General features: G+C 38.0%; 1 pseudogene; it reads left to right on the forward strand.

Moving 5' to 3' along the window:
* Window positions 1–4,224: 4,224 nt before the first annotated feature.
* Window positions 4,225–17,340, forward strand: part of LOC149191507 (protein CLAVATA3 INSENSITIVE RECEPTOR KINASE 1-like) — a 28,781-nt pseudogene continuing 15,665 nt past the window's right edge.

Raw genomic sequence — 17,340 nt, forward strand, 5'->3', positions numbered from 1 at the left:
CTGATTGTTCTGAGACAGGTTTCCCCAGCATTCAGTAGCGAAGGGGCAATCAATAAAGAGGTGGTGGATGGATTCCTCAGTAGCCAAGCAGTTGGGACAGCGAGAGGGGCTGATGATTCCACGCTTTTGCAAGTTTTCGGCAGTAAGAGTTTTCCCTTTGAGAAGAGTCCATATAAAAAATTTGATTTTTGGAAGGGCCTCAGACTTCCAAACAACCTTCCAATGATTCCAGATTGGCATGGGATGATTGCTGCTGCAGAGGAATTGATGGGCAGCCTTAATGGTATAAGCAGATCCAGAAGGGTCCCAACTGAATCCATCTGAGGTATTCTTTTTGACAGGGGCTATACTATGCAAGTGAGATTGGAGAGCTGACAAACTATCTTTGAGATCATTGGGTATAACAGGGAAGGACCATCCAGACCATAGTAGGGATGAAGGATCCCACTGAGAGATCTGATCCAAATGATGGATGCCAGTTCTTTCAAAAAAAGAGAGGATGGGATTGACTCCAGCTTGCGTATTAATAGGTTGCTGTCCCATGATTTTGTCTGTTCCAATATTGATGCTTGTTCCTCCCTTAGGAATTTTGGAAGTATTTTGGGCAATTATAGGAATTTCTTTTTTGCATAAGCGCCAGATTTTGGTGGAGTCTCTGTTGGGGATGTCTTGATCGAGGAGCTGATGCCTTGGAAAATTCAGATATTTAATTTCCAATACCCTTTTCCACCATGCAGGAAGACCAGTTATGAATCTCCAAACCATTTTTCCTCCAAAAGCTAAGTTAAGATATCTGGGGGATCTGATGCCAAGGCCACCTCGGTCTTGGGGCTGAATTACTTGCTTCCAGCTGATCAAATTAAACTTCTTTTTGTCTTGCTTCCCTCCTTGCCACAAGAAATGACGGAGGATGCCTTCCATTTTGTGATGGAAGGAAGCAGGGGCTTGAAGGAGAGTAAATTGGTATAAAGGCAAAGAGGATATACCAGATTTCAGAAGGATGAGGCGACCAGCTGGGTTAAGCCATATTGAACCCCACTGCTGTACTTTCCTTTTCATCTTATCGATTATGGTGTCCCAGACTTCTGCCCTCAATGGCCCTACGCTTACAGGAATGCCCAAATATGAAAAATGAGTCCAGTCATAGTGATATGAGACCCCAAATGTTGCAGCAATATTATGAAGGACCTGCGATGTTGTATTCCAGCCGTAAATACAACTTTTTTGCTGATTGACCAGACCGCCAGAGTAATCCATGAATTTATCCAGAAGAACTTTGAAACGCCTGGCTATTGTGATAGAAGCCCCTCCAATTAGCAAGGTATCGTCTGCAAATTGAGAGTGATTTATATTCTTGACTCCATTCCCAAATTTTATTCCTGTTATGAGACCGACCCTCCGATGGAAATCCAACGCTTTGCTAAATGATTCAGCCATTAGAATAAAAAGATAAGGTGAGAGAGGGAAACCTTGTCTTAGACCACGGGAGGATTGGAAAGCTTCACCTGGTCTGCCATTTACAAGAGGGGTGATCCATGGCCCGGAGATGCAGGCTTTGATGAGGTTAAGGAAGCTTGCATCAAAACCCATCTTCTTCAAGACGGCTAAGAGAAAAGAGTGCCTCACTCTATCAAAAGCATTGGCCAAATCAAGTTTGAGAACAAATCCTTTCTCCTTCCTGGACTGGCTCGAGTGAATGGCTTCTTGTACTAGGAGGATGGAGTCAGTTATATGTCGGTTTGCTAAGAACCCCCCTTGATTTTCAGAAATGAGGGATGGAAGAAAGGGTTTGAGGCGAGAGGCGATGACTTTGGACAGGATTTTGTAGGAGGAATTACAAAGGGATATAGGACGGAATCTGGCAAATGAAGAGGGCCGGTTTTCTTTGGGTATGAGGGCCAGATGAGTGGCGTTGGTGTACCCCCCTATTTTTCACTTTCGCTGGATCCATTTTAACATTTTTATCAGGTCTTTTTTTATGATTCCCCAGAATGTTTGATAGAAACATATGGGAAAACCATCAGGGCCTGGGGCTTTGTCAGGCTGAAAAGCCCATACCGTTCTGGTGACTTCTTCCTCATCAATCTCTCTGGTTAAACTGTCATTTATTTGTTTACTTATCCCTGCAGGCAAATGTTGCAATAGCTCAGTATAATCCTCCTGTTCTTTAGTTTCTGTTAGGAGGTCTCGAAAATGCTCTGTTGCTGTCCTCCGGATGGCATCCTGGTTTACTTGCCTGTTACCTTCAGCATCTATTATGGAGCTTACGCTGTTCCTTACCTTTCTGGCTGTTGTTTGTTTATGAAAAAAAGCTGAGTTCCTATCTCCTCCCTGCAGCCACAATTGCCTCGATTTTAGCCTCCATTTTAACTCCTCTGCTCTCTTAACTTGGCACAATTGTGAATAGAGGTCACTTTCCTGTTGTTTGCTTTCTTGGGAGAGGCCAAATTCCTCTATCGCTCTTTGCGTGCTGTTGAGGTTGTTTTTAAGCTCCTTTTTTACCTCTTCAGGCTCTTTGTAGCTCGTTTTGGCCCATTCTTTAATTGCCTGTTTGGTTTTTTTTTAATTTGGACTCCCATATGAATCCAGGGGACCCTTCGACATGCTGTCTCCAGGTACTGAGGACGATTTCAGCCACTGCTGGAATGTCATTCCAAAGGGAGCTATACCTGAAGGGAATAGGCCCGAGATTGCTGTGATTTTCCAGCGTTAGCGTGACAGGGAAATGATCTGAGACAGGGCATGTCAAAATGCTGGCGTATCCAACAGAGAACGTGGAAAGTAGCGAAACGTTGATTAAGATTCTGTCTAATCTCTCCATAATATTACCTGCGCCAATCCTGCGATTGCTCCATGTGTAACGCCGGTTTTTGGGTACAATGTCCACAAGTTCGGATTCTTGCATGATGTTTTCCAGATGTGTTCTATAGGGGTCAGAAGTGAAACTGCCGCCTCTCTTTTCGTTGGCATGGAGGATAAGGTTGAAATCGCCTCCCAAAATAATGTTGGAACTCCCTTCTTCATCGATGCTGGACTTTAGATCGCGCCAACAGCAATCCTTATCTCTGTAGTGATTGGGCACGTAAATATTGTAAATGATTACAATTTTCCTATCTTCTTTGTTTTCCAAGACTGTTTTGATCCAGTGTTGGTTGATGGTTGCCGAATTACAGTTCCATATATTCTGGTTCCAGATAGTGGCTATTCCTCCTGAAGCTCCTCTTGCTTCACTGATACTTCCTTTATACTGATTCTGTTGTTCTATGATACTGTTCATTTCCCTCTGACCTTGCTTTGTTTCTTGCAGCAAAATGATTCCAGGTTTCTCATGGTGAATGAGATCTCTAAGGGCTGCTATCTTGGAGGGGTGCCCAAATCCCCTACTGTTCCAAGACAATATTTTTATCATTGTAAATGTGATGTCTGGGGTGGTGCTCGCCCCCCTTGTTCCTTGTTATCTGTATCTTTGTCATGCTGACCCAGGATGAAAGATTCTATGGGTGTCTGAGTTCCCATAGCTATATCTTTCTGCGTGTTCTCATCCCGATGCTGCTTGGCAGATTTCCTACCCGGTCCAGGCTTCTTGAAGGTTTCACTAGATCCTCCGTGGTCTTTGGAAGAGCTCCTGGTGATTCTGTTTAAGGGAGGATCCAAAGGGGGCTGAGAGGAGATGATCAGGGGCAAGGTGGATTTGGAAGAGCTTTGGGGGAGGCTTTCATGAGAGGGAGGGTCTAGGGGTTGGCTTTCAGGGAGAGAAAGGATAGAGAAGGGATTAGATGAAGGAGGCGGAGGAGGGGAGCGGGGGGGAGATTTGGAGGGTGCAGGAGAAGAGGGGGAAGGATGACCTACTGCAGAGGCCGATGGATCAGCTTCAGAGGTACCTTTAGCCAGGGAGGCCGATTTCTTTTTTTTAACCACTTCCCATTGTTCCTCTTGAAGACCGTTTTCTACATTAATAAGCTTAGTACATCGATTTGCAAAGTGGCCGTATTCGTGACATACCTTGCACTTGAACGGGATCTGCTCGTAATCCAGCTGCTGAATATGGCTCCAGTCGTCCACTTTGAGCTTGATGGCTTCCGGGAGGCCTTTGCCGAGATCCACTTCAACACAAATCCGGGCACAAGCTTGCATGTTGTCTTTTGGCTCGCTTCGATCTACATATTTACCAACTGCATTCCCAATGGCTCGGACTGAATCATCCCCCCAGCAGTGAAGGGGAAGATGAGGGAGCCGGACCCAGACCGGGACAACACTGGGGACATCGAGCTCAGGATCAAAATCAGGGGTCCATTTGTTGAGATACAGGCCCCTGGAATCCATGAAATAGGGTCTGTTTCTGAAAATTAAATCCTTGTCTTCTTTGGATTCAAAGTGAAATGTGAAGTACCCTTTCCCGCAGAATCTGATGGATATCTTCCCTTGTATTTTATCAGACCAGTTTCTCTCAACCCATCTCTGGACGGTTTTCGGGGAGGGCCAGAGGCCCGTAAACTGACCGATGAGTCCTTTTTCTGCCAGCGAAAGAGCGGCCAAGCGAGGTAGGGCAGGAGGCAAAAGAACTTCTTGAAGGCCGTCTAATTTCTTGACAAATTTTGAGACAGCAGGACGAGGACGCTGAGGCGGCAATGAATTTACCAGATTGGAGAATGCTTGTTTGATGTCGACCCCCTCCGGTGGAGCCTCCGAGGGGCCATGGTCAATGAACGATAGGCAGAAAGCCGATCTGTTGCGCAACAATAACCCTAGGCAGCGTGCGCAGCTCGTATCGACTAGAAATGATCTTAACGATCACCTTATAAATGAAATTGAATAGGAAAATATGCTAAATCTGCTCGGGTCCCGCACTCTATTTTTCTTCGGGACTAAGGTGATGAAGGTGGCATCCAAAGCTTTCGATATATATTTTGACTTTCTTAATTCTTCTACCATTTCCCATAGATCACTATCGACTATTGTCCATCAATCCTTGATAAATTCTTTTATAAAACTATTTGGGCTAGGTGATTTATTTTTTGGCATTAATTCAACTATTAATTCCACTTGTTCAATGGTGATTTCATGTAAGAAGGCTTGATTCGACATGTTGGTGGCTAGTGAAGATATACATTGCACGATTCTTTATGTGGCTTCCTTTCAATGAGGCATAGGGTCGGACAATAAATATTTGTAAAAATGCACTACCTCTTGTGCCACAGCCACGCTTCCTGATCCTTGAGCCTTCCTAATTTCTCATGGATGAGATTTAATTATGATGGCAGTGTTGAAGCATCGAGTTATGGAAGAAGGTTGTATTTCTCTCCCCTTCAACCAACATATTCTAGACTTCTGATTCCAAAGGATTTCGTCCCGTTTTGTTCGATACTCAAGTTCGGTGAGGATTCTAGCTTCCTCCTTGATTATTTCATCCGACCTGCCCTAGTGTATAGCTTCTTATTGAATGCTATCCATTTGGGCTTCTAAGTCATGTTTAGCTTGGAGTATATTTCCAATTTTCCCCTTTTTCCATATCTTGAGCTAGTTTTGTGTTTTAATATTTGTTGCAATCGATACATTTTTGTGCCTTTTATGTGTTTAGCTTTATCCCACAAAATTAAAATAATATGGGCCATTCTCAAATGTTCTCATTCGCTCTTCTATGTTGGAAAAACTAATGGTGAAGAAGCCTTTAGCTCCAAGTTCTAGCTTAATATGGCCCTTTGGTTTCCACTTATGTTGGATCCACTAAGAGGGGGATTTTTTCCACGGGCCAAATTCCTAGGAATTTTTTATTATGGTGTGGTTTGGCATGTATTAGATATATTCCTCAATACGATTTGAGTTGAGTTCAAACTTTGGGTCTGTGGTTTCTTTTGGAAGGAAAATTCCAAGATGTCTACAACTAACTGATGTTGGGATTGCTGCATCTTTTTGCTAGTTGGATCCATCATCTTTTGTAGATACCTAAGGGTTTGGAGTCATTGAATATTTGGGGCACCTATCCCTTGCCATCACTTTGCTATAGGAGGGATCTTCGCTCCCACTTAGAACTCCAGGCATGGCTGATAACTGTGTCTAAACCTAGCGGTGACATTGAAAAATTAGGGTATTCTAAATAGCATAGCTCACTTCTACTAAGTTCTTCTTCACATTTTTTATGAAAAAAATTGCATCGACCTCCACTTTAACTCTTCCTGTTATAACAAGTTCCTCTTCCCCTCCTCCATTGATTTAAATTCCACCTTATTCTCATTAACACATTGTCAGAAGCATTTTTGTTTTTTTCCCATTCCATAATGGATTTCTTCACTTTCTTTAGGTTTATATTGATTTGGAACATCAATGAACCTTCAGACGTTGGTTCATATCTCGTGCGCTCTTTTTTCACTAACTTTATGAATTATTAATCTTTTACCCAATTTGAATTGAGCTTAAATGGGATTGGATTCATTCTATCATCCTTTCGAATTTGAAGAAGAATAGGTACATGGTATGAAATACTACTCGTTCCTATCTATGTTTAGAGCTCAAGCACTCTATAAAGACAACATCTAAAACCATAAAATGGATCAATATCCTAGACACTTCATCTTTACTTGACCTAAAGTTTCTCCATGTGAGAACAAGTGTTGTAGGCTTATGACCACACAAGTTTAACACCTATATTTTTATAGCTTACGGTGCAATAAAAAGGTACCCACAACATCATAAGCAAGAAAAGACCAATATTTTAGAAAGGAAGAAAGTCCTAACCCTATTAGCTATAAGGAGACATTAAAAAGGAAGTCACGAGGAAATAAATTGACCTCATAATTGTTGTAATGATATTTGTTTCCATAGTTGAGCAATGCAAATGAGTGATATCAAAGTAAAGAAAAAAAAGAAGAGAACAACTTGTAGCATCCCAAGGCAGGCCACCATGTCTATTTTCTCCATGGTGAGTCAATCTTTCTTTGTATTTTGCATTAGAACTTTCAAAAATAAAATAGTAAGGCATAATGTTCATCCATTTTTAGAATTTCACCCTCGTAGATATCGAATGTACATATTGGATTCAAAATGTTAATGGTGTAATCTCTCCACTATTGTAGTTATGCACTTATTCACTCATTTATTCATCACAAAGAAAATGGTATGCTACTGATAGTAGAGCTTAATCTAAGTAATCACTAGGCAATCAAGTATAATCTCATTGTCTCTACAACGATATGTTTGGATCTATGTTGATGAGTTTCTTTATGGAATATTGATGGTTTGTTTACATATTTTATTCATATTGGAGTCCTTTTTTGTCTTATGGAGAGTTGAGACGACCATTGGTAGAGCCTTCCAATGAGAAAGGCTATAACATTTGCAAGATATAAACCAACAAATTCAAGGAGAGGATGAAATGTTGAGGAAAATAGTTAAACAATTAGAAGAGAAAATGTAGGGTTAGAAACTGAACTAGTTAGTGATACAAAATTCCTCATCAAAGTTACAAGAAATGTTGAAAAGTGCAGAAAACAGTTCTTAGAAACGGGGGATCCATTTTTAGTAGATTGAAGAAGCTTGAGATGCAAAATGACTAAGATATGAAGAAGTTAATAAAAATTTGATCAAGCTACAAGAGAGCATAACAAAGTGAAGAGAAAAATACAAGAAGCCCAAGCCATTTCATCGGATTTGATGAATATCCTATCGGGTTGATTTCCATCCCGCCTTGAAGAATTATATTACCTTGCTTTCTCCAAGGCCGCTTGGATTAGTAGCATTTACAATTAAATTGGGCATGATATTGTATTCTTGGAGCCAATGAATTCTTGATATCTCTTAGGCACCAACTTGAATTTGGCTTTGAGTACCTTTTCAAACCAAGACCTTGATTTTGATTTAATTGCTACTAGCTATAAGCCAATGTAATTACATGGCTTTCCCTTTCCATCTATGATTTATGATTTTCGGTAAATGTAACACAAATAAAATTAAAAAAAAAAACAAAAAAAATAGCTAGATTAAATTAAATTAATTATATTAGAACACAAAAAATTGAGAATTTAACTAATATTATAAAATCACAAAAGAAATTGAGAGGTTGGTCAAATATTACATTTGACTTTTCCAAAGAAATCATTTTCCCATTGCATTATTTTATTTCTTGGTGGCTTCTCTTTGTTTCTTGTTTTCTTGATTTCTGTTTCTTGTTCACACATTCTGAATTGTTTCTTACTAAATTGTTCGCACATTCTGGATTGTTTTCCTGTTAAACTGTTCGCACATTCTAAATTGTTTTCCCGTTGAATTGTTCGCACAAGAAAATGCTGGCAAGGAGAATTGGTTGAATCTTGGAGAGATTTCTGAATGGTCCCTTTCTTGCCACGATGACGCCCGGCGATGAGTGGGCGAGGAGAAGATCAATGGTGATGGTGATGGTAATTATGGTAATTGCCTGCCTCCTTCTTTTGGTTTCTATATTGAGATTGTAATTCAGAGAATCAGGTCCAACCCTAGCCCTAGCCCTTGCCCTAATGCTACATGAGGAGGAGGTTTGAAATCCAATGAAAAGTGTTCCGAGGTTATACATACCGCTTGCTCTCAAACATTCCATCCAGAGTTGTGCATGTCTATGCTGGTCACATATCCAGGTGTTGATCAACTGATGGAACCCAAAGATCTTGTTCCAGCAAGCATTGGAGCCACCATAGCTCATGTTTTTAAATCGTACTCTTTGAATGTTGCAGCCCCTGTTCGTGTTTGGGGAGACGAAGGTGTGGCCTAGCAGGATTGTGTGGAGCTGCTCCACGATACAATATATCATCTGAATGCCACACTGGTCCACATGAAGGCCATGTCCAAAAAGAAGAATTTTTTTTCAATCTTTCTCTTCATTTCCTATGTCAAAACTTGGCTCAGTGCTGCTCGGATACATGCCTCGAGGGTTTCCATAACTTGATTGGAGGAAATGCGAGTAATACTTTCGCCAGAGACGTACAAAAAGAATCCAAAAAGTTCTCCCAATTGATCAACAATTTCTTGGCACTCTTCCAATCCAGCTTCGAAAATAATGCTTTACCTGGTGAATAAACAAATAAGTTCGCAATTACACAAAACCCTCGACAGATGTTAGCAAAAAATAACGCTGGTCTGGATCAGGAATTCTATTAGCATTATGGGTTGTTGGGTGGATATGGCATGAATGAATTCCCTATGTGGTTATCAGAAATTGATCGTTTAATCCTATAGCTTTCCCCTGCAAAATTAAACCTTGATGTTGTTGTGGCCTAGGATGGTAGTGGCAACTATGTAAGCATAGCTGATGCTGTCAATAAGGCACCCTCACATTTAAGAAGTAGAAAAGACACAATCTATGTAAAAGTTGGAGTATACTTGTTGGGTATAAAATGCAGATGCAAATTAGAGTTCCATTTACTATCAACCTGGGAAAATAAAACTTCGAGGAACATCCAATATATATGGACTTAGAGACAAACTAGACTAAGTTAGGTGAAGAAATGCCAAAGCTCCCTTACAGGAGGTCTTTCATTGGGATCTCCAACACCTATTTAGTCATTTAACAAAATGAAATCTAAAGACATTGTGACAAGTGTAAGAAATATTAAAGCTCCCTTACAGGAGACTGCTCATTAATATTTCTAATCATATTAATCAACAAACTATTTAAACTAATGAAATTAAACATTAAATAACAAATCAGATTCATTGAAAGAAACATTAATACTTTCTTACGAAAGGTCATCCGTTAATATTTCAAACATATGAACCTAATGAAATTTAGAAACAAACAAAAAATGAAAGCTTACCAAAACAAGAGTGTACTTGCTAGACAATGGGGGCTCTTCCAAGGATTCACAAGCACATCAAAAGAGAAGTCAAACGTAGAAGATTAAAGAAGCTCCATTTTATTTATCTTCAATTGCAATTTGTAATTACAAGTTCTACATTCCAAGAGGTTCTAAAATCTCCATTACAATGATTCCAAATTCTAACTTCTCATTACAAACTTATAAGATCCTAAGGTACTAAATTCTAACTTCTCAATTCCAAAGTTACAAATGAAGGAGATAACACTCCTATTTATACAAAAGTTATGATAACAAACTCATAAATGTCGATCCACTATTCCCTCTTCAAATCCACATATCTATCAACCAATGGTGACACATATCCTCCATGATCTTCTCCATGAGGTCCATGATCTTATCCATGAGGCCCGTGATCTCCTCAAATTCGAATTTGAACATAGAGTGCCACATAAGGGTGCCTTAGAAGCTTCCTTTGTACCTACACATGTCAACAAACAGATTCTAATTGTTAGGTATAAGTATATGGATATTATTTTCTAAAGTTTAACCATAAATTCACTTAAAAATACTAAGAATTAATAATGTTTTGGCAAACACAATGGTAACCCATTTAATGATGAAAGTGAAGCTGATGCGGTGACATGGTGGTGGAATAGAGGTGAGAAAATGTGTGAATGGAGAGAAAGTGGATGTTGAATGGAGTGAAAGTGGATATATTCTAAGGATAATTTTTAGGCCCAACAATACCACGAAACTGTTAGAATTTCTAAATGAAAACCAACATAATGTTTGTTGGCTATGGAAAGGGAAAGAATGTTGTTGTCTCCAACAAAAATGTGAAGGAGGGCTCTATTACTTTCAGTTCAGTGACGAGAGTCAAAATGCCCCAAACACATCTTTCTAAGTAAGAATGAATTTATTGTTGTCGAATACTTAGAAGATCCATCGAACAAGGGACATTGATGTATTCCCATTGTTCATTAGCATGATAGCTTGCCATTAAGGCATGCAAGCTTCAAGGTGTTTTTTAGAAAAATATTTAGAATCAAGGACTATGGACTCAATGATTTACATAGAAACAGGGTTCAAAAAGCTTGTAAGTGAGCTACTTGCTTTTATTTGTGGGTTAGGAATGTATAGAAGTAATGAATTGTATGTGGATAATGAAAAATGGATAATGACTCTTGTTAGGAAAATGTGATATCTAGCATGCTTTGGCAAGTGGTGGGATTTACAATTTTTCAACAAGGGAAGAAAGGGATAATGGATTTAATGATCATGGACTTGTTCTTTTGAATTTCTCATGAAATTAGTCTTTCGAAGACCAATTGTCGTCACAATTTAATCTCCTTAATGATCAGTTGATCATCCGAAACCTGCAAAAAAAACTTGGCATAAAGAACATAAGTGTGTTAAAAAAGAAATGGCCAATTCCTTGATGATTATTACACAAAAATTAATGCCAAATAAAACAGATTAAGGAGAATCAAAAGCGTAATTTTAGTCCAATTCATAATGTCGATAACAATCCATTTTTAATAAATATCCATAAAAAAATAAATCTACTCCCTGTTTGTGTCAGATGACTCATGGAATGTGCATGGCAAAAAGCTTGGCATTATAAAGATTTGTTGTGTCCTATAGATTAGTACGTCATACAACAAGAAGAAGTTATAATTTTAATGCCAACTCTAAGCTATCGAAACAAGATAGTCATCCTTTGTATAATCCTCCAAATGTTCGATAAATCAATCCTCCAAATTCGCTTCCAAGTGTTCCATAATTTTTAAAAGATGCATGGCGCATATTTATAATCAATGAAATCTATTAAATGCCAATGCATAACTTGATTTATCAATCTTGGAAATAAAACCAACCTGGATTCTCAAATTTCCAACTTTCTTCATGGCATTTTAAAAGTGACAGAATTGGAACAAAGTTTGGAAATCCATGATAAAATATGTGAAACTAGATTTGATACTCATGTGCCTTTGTGCAGAGTGCCCTCGTAGACATGAATGCTAAATGTGGTTGTATAGAGAAAGCACACAAATGTGGCTATATAGAGAAAACATGTAATGTGTTGGAAAAAAAATGTTGGCATGTTTTCTCTCAGCGTGCGTTGAGTTGGGTACTCTCGAACAGGGTATGGATCTCCATGGAAAATAATTAAAAATTGATTTGAATCTGATGTCTTTGTCAGGAGTGTCATTGTTTACGTGTGGTTATCTTTGACATATTGCAAAGCAGTTATTATTATTGAATGGAGTGCCTTTCTTCTTGTAACAAATTGCAAACCTCAAATTTTGTAGTCTGCACACTATGTTTTCTTACGTTAGCTATTAGATAATTTGTAATAGGAAAATTTACAACTTGGCACAGTTTAACTTTTACCAGAAATTTTTAATCTTTACCTTATTCACAAGCGTATGCTCACCAATAAAGGGCCTCTTGCAGCATGCCGGGGTGAATGAATTTCATGAAGCATTGATTGTTCAGTTGTTGTATCATCATTTCGCATGCTCTTTGCAACTGCATATCTCGATTACCAAATAAATATTACTTGATATAGTTTAAAATTGATCACGGACGGTTGCGTGGAAGAAATCTTAGAGCATGAGATCCTTTGTCTCCTATTTCTTCGCAGCAATGGCCCGATAAGGTGTATTTTGGCAAATCTTCCTCACGCAGTGCTAAAGCAGCTGGATGCAAACGAAAAAAAAACCAGATGGAAAACGCGAGAATGGCCACTAAAATGAGGATGATCGTCGATAACACGGAGCCGAATGCATCTCTAACGCCAATTCTTGATTTATCAGAGGCAACCATGGCCTCGGAGAGACTGATTTGGCAGAATAAGAAAAAAAAATTCCCACACTCTGCTCTGCTCTATTTCCTGCTTCTGTACTACGAAAGTTTTAATAGAATTGCAACACCATTGATATTTGTGAGCTCTCGGCATCGCTATCTATGTTATCAACACCAAACGCCTAATTCCACGCACTTCCTTGATAGCGTATGAGAATTGCTCCAATAGATCATTAATGTTCTCTGTCCAACGCCAAATACGATGGGCCAATCCTGAAGCTTCGACGATTTCTCTTCCCATATCTCTAAGCTGTCCATGCATTATTATCTTGTTTTCAATTTAGAATCCATTTAGACTGATAGCAAGGGATTTGATGGCCATAGAAATCTGCTTCACTGCTAGAAAAACCCGTAATTTTCTGTGCATTAATTTTAAAAACCATTTTTCCTCACGTAGTCACCAAAACAGGGTCCCAAAGAACTGCGATTTCCTCTCAAACCATTAGGAATCCAAGGAAACGATTTCTGGGTTATGCAACTCATTCCGTTCAGAAAAAACCCTATCTTCTTTTTTCCAGATTTGTTTTGGTTTGATAAAAAAACATGTTTCAAAACGCTGTGTTAAAAATGCTGTGTCTTTTGGTAATGCTGTAACAAAATCAAATCAGTTAGGTCACGACTCGATTCCAAACCCATCGATTCTTCTATAAATTGTGATCTACGTGGGAAGGAATTCAGTTCATCGAAAGGCCTATTTGGTCACATGAAATGCCACTCTGAAACCCATCGAGATAGCAGCGATGCCCATACGGAAGAGTCACAGCAAAATGAGACACAAGATTGATAAGAAAGTGAGAATGATGCTGAGATTGAGGTTGACCATAGAAACGGGAAATCAAGCATGATTAATAATTGGATGAAGGGAAAGGGATCCAAGAGACCCAGCCGTGCAACCCAACACAGCACACTTTGTTCACAATTAAGATCAAATGCAAAGAAGGATCTCATTATTACAGAAATTATGAGCTCCAAAAATTCAGAAGCCGAGAACAAAGTAAATGTAGAGAAGTTTCAACCTCCTGTTTGAATTGTTTATATGCAGACTTGGCTTGCTTGAAGAAATGGTCCTAGCGCATACAAGACCTAGCCTAAGAGGAAATATGGTTTTTTATCAAATCACTAAACTATAGATTTCATTTTTAAATTTGAAATAAAAAATAAACGAATTAAAAAATAAAATGATTTCGATTTCTTATAATGTTGTAGTTTTAATGATTTGTGCAATTTCCGAGCAAGAGATTTTTATATTATTTTTGAAAATAAATCAATAGATTTTCTGATCTTCCTAATCGCTCGAAGCACAGGAAGAGAGCATACTAACCTATTTATTTGTTTTTATTTTATTTTTGCGGGTTAGCGTGGATGGAGTAGCTTATTCATGAAAAATGATGATGTTATTTATTTATTTTTTAAATAAAACTCTACGAGATCTCGTTTTATTTTTCTAATTTATTCTGCCTTAACTTGAAAGTTTGTTTGTTTGTTTTTTTTTTTATTCCTAGGTAAAAGAATGCTTCCAGTGAAGCCACCTATGGACAAAGAATTCAAAAATGCTCACATCAAGATTTAAAATTTTTACCTTATGATTTGCAAGCATGTGAGTAACTTGTCTTATTCTTGGAGTTGGCGCAAGGTTCTTCTGAAACCACTCTTTGATATTGTCCTTGCTCTCCAAGAAGTACCTATTTAACATCTTCAAATTTCTCATCCGTAGATGGATTAGTAACAAATGGGGGGCTTAAAAAGACTGAATTTGAAATTAAACTAAGTATGAAAATAAAAAATGCTCAAACTTGAACTCCGTTATGAAGATCCTACTGTCACCAAGTTTCACAAGTTAGTCCATAAAAATAAATTGCAATAAAAATAACTTCCTAAGTCTATCTCCAAATCATCCTCCCCGAAAATGGCACCAAAATGTTGGGTTTAAAATGCGGATGCAAATTAGAGTTCCATTTACCATCAACCCGGGAAAGTAAAACTTCGAGGAACATCCAATATATATGGACTTAGAGACAAATTAAATGGAGCTAGGTGAAGAAATGTCAAAGCTCCCTTACAGGAGGTCTTTCATTGGGATCTCCAACACCTATTTAGTCATTTAACAAAATGAAATCTAAAGACATTGTGACAAGTGTAAGAAATATTAAAGATCCCTTATAGGAGACTGCTCATTAATATTTCTAATCATCTTAATCAACAAACTATTTAAACTAATGAAATTAAACATTAAATAACAAATCAGATTCATTGAAAGAAACATTAATACTTTCTTATGAAAGGTCATTCGTTAATATTTCAAACATATGAACCTAATGAAATTTAGAAACAAACATAAAATAAAAGCTTACCAAAACAAAAGTGTACTTGCTAGACAATGGGGTCCCTTTCAAGGATTCACAAGCACATCAAAAGAGAAGTCAAATGTAGAAGATCAAAGAAGCTCCATTTTATTTATCTTCAATTTAAATTTGCAATTACAAGTTCTACATTCCAAGAGGTTCTAAAATCTCCATTACAATGATTCCAAATTCTAACTTCTCATTATAATCTTATAAGATCCTAAGGTACTAAATTCTAACTTCTCAATTCTAAATTCTAAATTCTAAAGTTACAAATGAAGGAGATAACACTCCTATTTATACAAAAGTTATGATAACAAACTCATAAATGTGTATCCACTATTCCCTCTTCAAATCCACATATCTCTCAACCAATGGTGACACATAACCCTATCCTCCATGATCTTCTTCATGAGGTTCATGATCTTATCCATGAGGTCCATGATCTCCTCAAATTCGAATTTGAACATAGAGTGCCACATAAGGGTGCCTTAGAAGCTTCCTTTGTACCTACACATGTCAACAAACAGATTCTAATTGTTAGGTATAAGTGTATGGATATTATTTTCTAAAGTTTAACCATAAATTCACTTAAAAATACTAAGAATTAATAATGTTTTGGAAAACACAATGGTAACCCATTTAATGATGAAAGTGAAGCTGATGTGGTGACAAGGTGGTGGAATAGAGGTGAAAAAATGTGTGAATGGAGAGAAAGTGGATGTTGAATGGAGTGAAAGTGGATGTCTTTTAAGGATAATTCTTAGGCCGAACAATACCATGAAACTGTTAGAATTTTTAAATGAAAAACCAACATAATGTTTGTTGGCTATGGAAAGGGAAAGAATGTTATTGTCTCCAACAAAAATGTGAAGGAGGGCTCTATTACTTTCAGTTCCGCTACCTTTGGTACTTTTCCAAACCTTTATGTCCGCATTGATTTTTGTTTGATTGTTTAATCCAATATCTTGAAATACTCTTTCTCTTTCTCTGTAGCTGGTTAATTGGTTTTTCAACCATGTTTCATGACATGTATGTATGGAGATAAGGTCAATTAATAATCACTAACTAGTGAATCCCTACATTATAGTTGTAACCAGTGCAATATTTGTTGCACGTGACATGACCTTTATGAATAATGCAGTTCCTGAGAAGCATAAGCCGACGGGTGGGGGCTAATTTTGTAGTGAACTATCATTGCAGTGTTGTTGGTTACCAAGATGCTCTTTATGTTCATTCTCTTAGGGAGTTTTATAGAGAATGTGACATCTTTGGAACAATAGATTTCATTTTTGGCAATGTGGTAGTGGTTTTAAAGTGATGTAACATTTATGGTTGACCAGTCATGCCCAATCAAAAGAACACAATCATTGCCCAAGGTAGGAATGATCCCTTCTCAATACATAATTGTATAGTTACAACAACAAATGATGTCGTTCCCTTGATGGAATTCTATTCAACATACCTTGAAAGGACTTGGAAATTGTACTCTCTAACTGTTTACATGTGTTAAAATTGGAAAATGGATGCCAAATTCCAATTGGACAACTCATTTGATGGAAATGATGATTGTATTAAATTCCTGTTTTCAAGAAGACCAAAATTGACCTAAAGATCATCAAATTTGGACAAGCAAAAATGTCTTTTTGAATTTATGCCCACACATGTGCAAATTGTCATGGTTAGCCACATCATCATGTAGGCTCATGAAGCCCAAGAGTCATGTCACTTCACCCTCAACAATTTGTATAAATAAGAGTGACCTCCAACCTCATTTGGCACCTCATTCATTTATACATTCTTCTCTCTCTTTCTCTCATTGGTTCGTACAACTATTGGGCATATATTTTCTCTCACACGTGTGGTAAGTAGGATGAATTTTAGGACAAAATTATAGGGCCAAAAATTTCAGAATTCTCCTGTAGTTTGACCAGTGATGACCAGTGTTGACTTTGAATTTCCAGGTAGAATTTGAGTTCAATCTTTTGGGAATTTTTCTGTTGGGGCAGGAAATACCATTTGGCACAGAAACCAAGGCGATCTGAGCACTTTGACTGTAGAGATTAATTGTAGGTTAATCGCAGATTTCCAGGGCAGAATTTGACCAAGTTTGACCACTGAATTTGGGACTGTTTTGGGCTTACTTTGACCACCTGTTTAGGCCAAGTTTGACTGAGTATGACAGAGCTTCTTTGAGAAAATTTTTGTGTTTCTTTGACCAACATTGACTTTCTGGTTAGGGCTGTTGACTGTTGCAAAAAGTTTCATATTTATTAAGGTTAAGTTTAATCATCATTTGGCAAGTCAATTTTGACTTTATTGTACTCTCTCTCTCTCTCTCTCTTTGC

This window comes from Pinus tabuliformis, chromosome 2_2, assembly GCF_031772625.1.
Source record: "Pinus tabuliformis cultivar Carrire ecotype Pingquan chromosome 2_2, CPIR1, whole genome shotgun sequence".
Lineage (NCBI taxonomy): Eukaryota > Viridiplantae > Streptophyta > Pinopsida > Pinales > Pinaceae > Pinus > Pinus tabuliformis.